The following is a 9,304-nucleotide window of genomic DNA, read 5'->3' as shown; positions in this document are numbered from 1 at the left end:
TTATAAATTTATTATAAATAATTGTAAAATAATTTTATAATTTATAAATTTATTATAAAATAACTTATAAAATAATTTGATAATAATATAGATTATAAATTATTATCAAATTGTAAAATAATTTATAAATTTATTATAAATAATTGTAAAATAATTTTATAATTTTATAAGTTTTATAAGTAATTATAACTGGTAAATGACTAATAATACTATAAAATAATTTATAAACTTATTATAAAATAACTTATAAAATAATTTGATAATAATATAGATTATAAATTATTATCAAATTGTAAAATAATTTATAAATTTATTATAAATAATTGTAAAATAATTTTATAATTTATAAATTTATTATAAAATAATATTATCAAATAGATTTTAGAGGTATTAAAGAAATTGTGGAAAGAAGATGAGAAGTTGTTGAAAGAGGAGGGGTATGAGGTACACATCAGCTTTTTGGCTGATGTGGATGAAACATGTTGAAGTGGCAAAATATGATGATGTGGCAAAATATGATGATGTGGCATCGGGAGTCTGTTTTAAATATATATAATAGATGCTCTTTAGTATTACTATTAAAATTTAATATATAAATAAATTTACTAAGAAAATTATACGAGACATATTTTATAAAAGAGAAAGCAAAAAAGGGAAATGATATTTATATACATACCTCAATGCACATGATTATGGAATATCATTTATCCTAACAAGTGTTTGCATATCCTCACAAGGATTGTATCCCCTATCACATGTCGCCACTAATGCACAATCCCCACAAGAACTGTGGTGTCTATCACATATCACCACAAAGACCCATTTATATAAAGCTTGAATATATTCATCAACTCCAGTTATTCATTTTTTATTTTATATTCTACTAATTTTTTGTCTATATCTCTATAATTCTCATTACAAATTTGATTTAATTGTTAATTACTTTTTTTAATTCATTGCATATAAAGACATCAAATTTTAATTAAATTTTATTAATTAAAATCTAGCAACTACCATAAAATATATAAAAACATAATAATCACATGAACAATCAATAATCAAACTTATGCACAAAAAATTCAATGAAGTTTAAATTAAAATAAATAAATATTAAAACACAGACATTTAAATTAGTAAACGTTTGCAAAAAAAAAAAATAAACCAACAAATAATATATTTTTTTTTAAATAAAAATGTTAAATTATACATTAAGCATTTTCAAAGTAATTAGTATTTGTGTTCATTTTTCTTTTAGTAGTGTTCGGATACATTTTCTATTTCATTAATACAAAGAAAGTATTTGTCTGTATAAATTGTTCATGAAAATAAAAACACTCATTTCAAAATATTAAAATTATAAATTGGGTGGAGCATAAATCAGAGTATAGTTTTAATTAACAAAAAAAATAATCAAAATCAAGCAGTGATTCTTTATCATTCCCAATATTATTTCATGTTTTTGTCGTGAAAAATAAGACTTTGATTTATTCATTATATACAATCTCCAAAATGGATAATTAAATCAAAATATTTTTGAAAGAAATACGTGACATAACACCTCTAATTAAGAATTAGTTATCGAAAGTTTAAGTGGAAATGAGACATGAAACATAAAATATAAGAAATAATAGTTTATTCAATTGTCAAAAAAAAAAAGAATAAATAAATAATAGTACTCAAGATAAAAAGTAAAATAAAAATAAAAATAATAATCATATAAAAATCAATGCTTACAGATATATCTGAAATCAATTATTGCAAAATAAATATTTTTTTAATACAAAACAAAATATAATGATTGAATGTTTAAAACAAAACAAAATATATACAAACAATCACTCATCTTTTTTTAATAATTTTTTTAGAGCGAAAATCACTCATTTTATTTAAATCTTTTTAATTGTGTATATAAACACTAACTTATATTTTTTAGAGCAAAAATCACTCATTTTATTATAAACTTTTCAATTGTTTTCATTTCATTTATTATTTTGTTATACAACACTCTTTAGATAGGAGTTTACACTCTATCTTTTAATCATAAAAGGATTTTCTACAAACTATATTCAACACTATAAACTTTGTGTTTACAAGATAATGATTTAAAGAGTTTGACAAAATCTGAGTAAGCTCAAGTCGTGTTTGAGATTAGATTCTTGACAAAATATTTCAGTAGAATAACTCTAAGAAATTGAATGAGGACAAAATTGATTCTTTTGTGTGAATGAGATACTTTCAAGTGTATGAATGTCAATGAGTGATGGATTTTCTTAGCACTTGAAGTTATGCGTTTTCCTTGAGCTTGGGGTTCCTTTTATAGGTTTCAAGGAGGTTGATGACAGCTTTTATGAACACTTTGAAAAGGTGTCTGATGTCATTTGTCAGACTTTGACTAAAGACCAGACTTTTGGAACTTTGAATGTTACTGTTTTGAACATTATGTGTTTCTACTTTTGAGTTAACAATGTATGATCTGTAGCATCTCATTCTTGATTGTGATGATCCTTTTTTTATGCACACAAACATCTAAGAGATGTTCTTAATCGATTCAAATTAAGAATGCCTTTTGAATTGTGCAAAACAAGTTGGAGAATAAGCTGGAGAATGTTCATATCATTCTGGACTGATGTCATCATACTGGAGAATGATGTTGACCATTTTGGAGATAGTTGTTAATCATTCTAGAGGAAGATGTTTGCTACTGAAGATCAAGTGTAATAGGCTGGAGAATGTTTATCAATCTAGAAACTGATGTTACACTGTTGGAAAATGATCATTTGAAACTTTTTCTTTGAGTTGTGCCTTTGATCCTTTTGAGTGATTCTTTTTCCCATATAAGAGTTGTACATTCCTAGTATATGAACTGGAAATCTATTCGAGATTTGAAAGAGCTTTCTTTGCATTAAAAACTGATTTGATCTTGCTTGTTAGTTCTTGATGCTTAGCTTTTGCCTTTGTTAATCTTTTTGAGTAGATCTTTTTGGTATGATCTTTGTGTACCTACTTTTGGTACCTTCGTAATAGGGATTGGTTTATCAACAAACCAGAAATGCTCTTGTCTATTGCAAGCCATCAACTTTGCAGATTAATCTTGCTTTTTATTCTTGATGCATTGCTTTGCAGTAAACACTAGGGATTTGCTTTTTATTCTTGATGCATTGCTTTGTTGATCATTTTCTCTTTGAATCTGTCCAAAATTATCTTGAGTATATAATTATGTTCCTTTGCAGTAAAAACTGGGGATTTGCAATATAGATTGATGTACTTCCATTGCCCATATCAATCTTTAAACTAAAGAAGACTTTGTTCTTTGTAAACCAGAATGTTCTTGGATTAATGCTGTCAAAACTAGAACGTTCTTGGATTTAAAGTTGTATAAAGGAGAACATTCTCCTTTTTTTTCTTCTTCCAAACTTTAGTTTTAATAACCAAAACATTCTATGTTTTTCAGACTGCTGTCTAATATGATCAGAATGTTGTCAAGAATGTTCTTCGTTCTTGACAGTCAAACTAGAGAATGATCAGTCTTGCGTGAACTTGTTTGATTCATCATAACCCATAGCTTTTCTACTATGTATTTTGAATTGATTATTTGTTGAGATGAATCCTTTATGTTCCTTGAATAGTACGTATCACATGATTGTGAAATACATAAACAATGATTACAAAATCTAGGGGCAACTTCTTCTTCAACAGAGGAGATCATTTCTACTTGAAATCTTAGAACTATGGAGAACGTTCTCCATTTTCCAGATTTCTGTCAAGAACGTTCTCTGTTCTGTCTTTGTATTTTTGCTTTCTTTTCAAATGATCATTGATTGTTGTATTTGATCATCTTCTTCATGAAGATGCTATCTTGAAGATGAAATAATCATTCTCTTGAATGATTGATATATGATACATTCCTTTCGAGATGATTTCTTTATTGAGTGGATACTTATGCACTTTGATGAAGTGTATGGCTTCTTGCTTGCTCACTTATGCAAGTCATATTCTTTAAACAAAACTCAAGTGTAAACATTAGTAGACCACCATTCATAAAAGTTAATTTTTTATTTCATAAGGTTTGTTGTCAATAAAACATACATCAAAAAGATTTTTACCTCAACAATCTCCCCACTTTTGATGATGACAAACCTTTTGAATAAATCATAAGTTTTATGGATGGATATAAATAAAATGCAAGAATGTTCATAGATATTTAATTAAACTCCCCCTAAACACATGCAAGAGGTTAATTCTTGTTAATCTAATTAAACTCCCCTTAAACATATGCAAGAGGTTAGTTCTTAACATTCTTCATTAATTACTTCCATCTTATATCCAACATATATTTCTCTCTCCTTTTTGGCATCTATGAAAAAGGTCGAGGAATAAAAATGAAGTACACATGTAGGGAGCAATAGTATGAGTATATTACACATAGTAATCATGTGGTTGATAAATGCATTCATATATCAAACAAGTCAAGTTTACATTTAGCATCAAAGAACATAACATGTATGATGATCAATAATCATTTTATTCAAAATTGAAATCAAGATATGGATAGTGATAACAAAAGCAATATGTCATAATTATATGCAAACATATGCGAGTATTTTAACACACTTAAAAATCTTTCAATGAATATATATATTTCTCTTTTAAAAAAAATAAGTTGACTTCAGTTTTAAGAAAAATAATATTTTAAAAACTCCCCCTGAATATTATGAAATTAATATTCTTTAATATTTTCAAAGTTCCAAACCACAAGTAAGATGTCTCTTTGCTCTTTATCCTCTTTCATAAGAGACAACGTTTTAATTTCAACATGATAATGAGCGCATACAGAAAAGCAAAATGAGATGAATGTGATATCATGTCAAATATAACTTTTCTCTTTACAAAACATTTTTATGCTAATAATGTTTGTAAAAAACTAATATTTTAAATGGATAAAAAAATATACCAAGATATATGCTCACATAAAAAATGCTTTTTTCACAAAAAAATTTAGAACACGCAAATGAACAATAAGGCACATGTTCAAGGTTACTTTCATTAGTAAATGTGTATGAGACTTTTTGATTTGCTATTTCTTTCAATTATGCTTTAAAAATATTTAAACTCTTGAGATCAATTTTCACGAAAGAAATAAGCAACAAATAAGACTCATTTGCAAACATATATATTAATTTGCCTCAAATTGCTCAAATATCAATTTTTGACTTCATGTCATAAATTTTCATTTATTTTATTTGAGTTTTAAAACAACAAGAGACACAAATCATTTTTATGAAGACCAAACATATATTCTCTTGTTGAAATCCTTGAAAAATAAATCCTTAAAACATGTTGAAGAAGGATAGAAATTAGGCATATGCATGTACAAATAATGACAAGAGTGATGTGGTCAATTTAAACTTTAAAACCATACTTGAATAAACAATAGTATGCATTCTTAATTTAAAGAGCACCAAATCAATCACATAATATCATTAAAAAATTCTTATCATGATGCAATTGTATGAATTGGGATTAAGTGTACCTCCTTTAGTGATCGTTCAACGACGAGTAATCTTCGAATAGTTTGGAACTTCTCTTCATGCTCATTCATTTATCTTGATTGATGGTTGGAATGAGACAATTTTAGCTTTTGCTGATTAGTGAGTTCCTCCATTATGAAATTAATTCAACATTATTCTATTTGGCTTCATTGGTTGAATTTTTGGCTATTTGGGAGATCATTGTCATGTTATTATTGATATCATTTTTTAATGACATTCTTGTTCTAATCCCATTAGCTGTATCTCCAATGATTTCATTATGAGGATGATCACTTATTGTTCTCCAGCTTCTTGGAGGAGTATGAAACGAAGATTGTTTATCAATCTCGGTTTCCTAGAAAATATTTTGTTGCTGCTATCCAGAATGTTCTTCCTCTTCAACACCTTTTTTACTTTGATTCGGGCTTGGTTATTGTTTCTAAAAGTCACAGAGCCTTTAGTAGCAGTTTTGGTAATTTCCTCCCAATTATTTCTTTGATTTGTTGATGTTTCCAAAGGTTAAAGTCACTCAAAAAATTTGTAATGAGAGGAGGCACCATAATTTTCCATTCATTTGTATTGAGCATGTCTTGTCTATGTATCAGTGTTCTTTCTTGATTGTTGGATGGTGTTCCTACATCAAAAGTTAGTAATAATTTTGGTACCCATATTTGTTTGGGTCATTGATGGTTAGTATATCTTCTTTTAGAAGATTTTTTAAAACTTGATCTCTTTCTAAAATAGCAAGTTGACTCGAAGTGGCCATTCTTGGAACAATAGGAACACTTTGTTGTTGGTCTTGGAGAAGGTTTGAAAATATGAGTTTTTAATGTCTTTGAAATTGATTTTGATAAACTTCGAGAGCGTTCTCCTTTTTTCAAACTTTTTGGAGAAAGTTATGTTTTTCTTCCAAAACGTTTCTCCCTTTTTCAAACTACCTGCAGAATGTTCTCCTATTTTCAAGTTTTTTGATGAAGGTTCTATTTTTGTTCGAAAACGTTCTTCTTTTCTAAGGATCCTTTTGTTCTTGATTTTTTTCATCTCTTTTCTTAAAATAACATGCAAATTCCTGATGTTCAATTTTACCACAATATGAACATTTAGTTTTGCATTTGTCTTCTTTACCTTCAAGAACAAAGAAGTTTTCATACATTTTTGTTTTTTGAGTTTTATCAAAACTAAGATCAACTTTATCAAAAATTCCTACTTGAGATCCCATGATTTTTTGAAAGGTTTCAGTAGATTTGATAAAGTTTCCTAAGTAATTTTTGAGAATTTCATTTTCTGTATCAAGAAAAATGGTCTCCTTTTGAATCGTATTACATTATTGGTTTTCAGTTTCATCAATTTTCTCAAGCTGAGATTCCTGCATGTTCTTTTGAAAGTTTTCAGTGGTATTTACCAAGTTGGTTCGTCATTCATAGCTTGTGCTTTCTCATTTTCATCTTTTTTTACGGAATTGTTCTTTTAATAAACTATATTTTTGAGCAAGAATGTTTGAATCACATAAAAGATTATCAAATTCTTTTTCCATTTGATCACAAATAAGACAGAGTTCAGAAATGGTTACCTCATTATTTTTCCATTGAGCACATGTTGCCTTCTGACATTACTTCTTCTTGAATCTTTTCATCTAACACTTGTTAGGTGCTCAACTTTAGAGACCGAGCTCTCATGACAATTGAAGTAGTAATGTCGATTTACAATAAAGGGGGGGTTTAAATTATAAATGTTCCTATTTAAAATTTAATGTAAAAACTTAAGATTTTAACTCAAGATTGATCTTGGTTATGAAAACAGAAAACGGAAAACGTTCTTGGTTAGTTAAAATCAACAATTCAATTTATGTATTTAACTTGATAATTAATCAGACTTAATTTAAATAGAGATAAGGGAAGAAATACCACACAACGATATACCATAGTTCACCCAACTAAGGCTACGTCCAGTCCTCACAACTGTGAGATTTTTCACTAAGTGTTCAAACGGAGAACAATCTTGGTTTTACACCACCAGTTCAGATCAACCTTGATTTGTTATCAAGTTAAAATCTTTCCACCTAGAAAGGAGTTCAATCAGGTCGCTTATCAATCTTTAGTTGTTAATCATTCTAGAGGAAGATGTTTGTTGTTGAAGATCAAGTGTAACAAGTAGGAGAATGTTTATCAATCTAGAGACTGATGTTACCCTACTAGAGAATGATCATTTGACATTTTTGCTTTAAGTTGTGCCTTTGATCATTTTGAGTGATTCTTTTTCCTATATAAGAGTTGTACATTCCTAGTATATGAACTGGAAATCCATTCGAGATTTGCAAGAGCTTTTCTTACATTAAAAACTAATTTGATCTTGCTTGTTAGTTCTTAATTTGCCTTTGTTAATCTTTTAGAGTATATCTTTATAGTATGATCTTTGTGTACCTACTACTAGTACCTTCGTAATAAGGAATGGTTTATCAACAAATCAAAAATGTACTTGTCTATCGCAAGCCATCAAACTTTGGAGATTAATCTTGCTTTTTATTCTTGATGCATTGTTTTGCTTTTGTTGATCATTTTCTCTTTGAATAGGTCCAAAATCATCTTGAGTATATAATTATGTTTCGTTGCAGTAAATATTAGGGATTTGCAATGTAGATTGATGTAAATCATAATGTTCTTTGTACTAAAGAAGACATTGTTCTTTGTAAATCATAATGTTCTTGGATTAATGTTGTCAAAACCAAAACGTTCTTGGATTTAAAGCTGTGAAAAGGAGAAGGTTCTCCATTTTTCCAAACTTCAGTTTCAATAACAAGAACATTCTTAATTTTTAAGACTAATGTCCAAAATGATCAAAATATTGTCAAGAATGTTTTACATTCTTGACAGTCAAGCTAGAGAATGATCGGTCTTGCTTGAACTTGCTTGATTCATCATAATCCATAGCTTTTCTATTCTGTATTTTGAATTGATTCTTTGCTGAGATGAATCCTTTATATTTCTTGAATAGTACATATCACATGATTGTGAATTACATAAACAATGAATGCGAAATCTAGAGGCAACTTCTTCTTCAACAGAGTAGATAATTTGTTCTTGAAATCTTAGAAATGTGGAAAACGTTCTTCGTTTTACAGATTTCTATCAAGAACATTCTCTGGTGAGATGAATCCTTTATATTTCTTGAATAGTACATATCACATGATTGTGAATTACATAAACAATAAATGTGAAATCCAGAGGCAACTTCTTCTTCGACAGAGTAGATAATTTGTTCTTGAAATCTTAGAACTGTGGAGAACGTTCTTCGTTTTCAAGATTTCTATCAAGAACATTCTGTAAGACCCATTATCATTTGTCTAGAATATGATAATTGGACCCTTACACCTTAATAAAACACAGGTAATTAACAATGAATAATAAATTAGAATCACCATCATAACTGAAAACTACATTCAGAAATATAGTTTACAACATGTTTAGTAGATTCATAAAATATTACATCTTGAAAACAAATTGCGATTGTCTGATTACATCATAAAACAAAAGATCAAATTCTATGTCCAGGAGTTTGGAACTGATCTTCTGATGCTACTATTCATGTCTCATGTTCCTCCAGCTGCTAAAAAAAACAATAATAATTGGGATGAGATAAAATATCTCAATGAGCTCTATAAATAAGAGGAAAACAATCTCAAAGAATTTCTTTCATAAAAGTGTATAAAACATACAAAAGTAGTTATACATCTCAAGAAGAAAAAAAACAATTATTATGATAATTATTATTATACATGT

Source organism: Cicer arietinum, chromosome 1, assembly GCF_000331145.2.
Source record: "Cicer arietinum cultivar CDC Frontier isolate Library 1 chromosome 1, Cicar.CDCFrontier_v2.0, whole genome shotgun sequence".
NCBI classification, from domain to species: Eukaryota; Viridiplantae; Streptophyta; class Magnoliopsida; order Fabales; family Fabaceae; genus Cicer; species Cicer arietinum.
Note: the sequence above shows the minus strand (reverse complement) of the source record.